We start from the raw sequence: 797 nt of genomic DNA, 5'->3' as shown, positions 1-797 counted from the left end.
ACTTATATATTGTTCAGTTTATAAAGATGCTTATCCTGCTGTTTGCGGTGATATGAAAAAGAAAAAAGCAGTGACATGAAGATTTTGTAGACTTCACGGAGTCCTGGTCAGGAAAACAAATAATGATTAATCACAAACGTAACAGGTCACCTGAGAGGACCATGTCCTAAAGCACCGAGGATGTGGAGACACAATAGCAAGACTCTGGAATTCTTTTCCTACTGATTCACTCTGTGAAACTATCCCCTTCCACCACCGTCAGAAAAAGATAATTACCAACTTCCTAGTAATATTGCACATATGCATCTATCTAGAGATGCATCTGAGGGTGTGGAACCCAGATAATCTTTACAAAATCCCCTCTGTGATGTTACGATATAGGCAAGCAACACCCAAACCTGCACTACGCTCCTCACCTGCAGGACCAGCACTGCCTCCCCTCGCGGAGTAAAACCCCTGTCCTGACATCTCCGCTGCTCCCAAGTTCAGGCTCAAGCACTCCCCTACTCCCTCAGCAGCAACCCTGAGGCAGCCGAGCCCCCAGAGCCTCACGCTCAGCTCCCCCTGGCACAGCCCCACGCCCAAGCCGTGCCTCCCCTTGGGGAACATCCTTATCATCCCCACATTTCCCTTTAGGGACCAGCCTTGTCCCCAAGCCCCCTTCCCCTGAGGGACCAGCCTTGTACCCGCCCCCGCCGTCCCCTCAGGGCAGAGCCCGCTCCCCTCACGCTCCCGCCTCAGCCCCGCCCCGCCCTTCCCGCCTCCCTCTCTCCCTCCCTCCCTCCCGCCCGGGACGC

The sequence above is a fragment of the Aythya marila genome (genome assembly GCF_965140915.1).
Source record: "Aythya marila genome assembly, chromosome: 17".
In the NCBI taxonomy this organism is placed as follows: domain Eukaryota; kingdom Metazoa; phylum Chordata; class Aves; order Anseriformes; family Anatidae; genus Aythya; species Aythya marila.
This window is presented reverse-complemented; position numbering follows the sequence as displayed.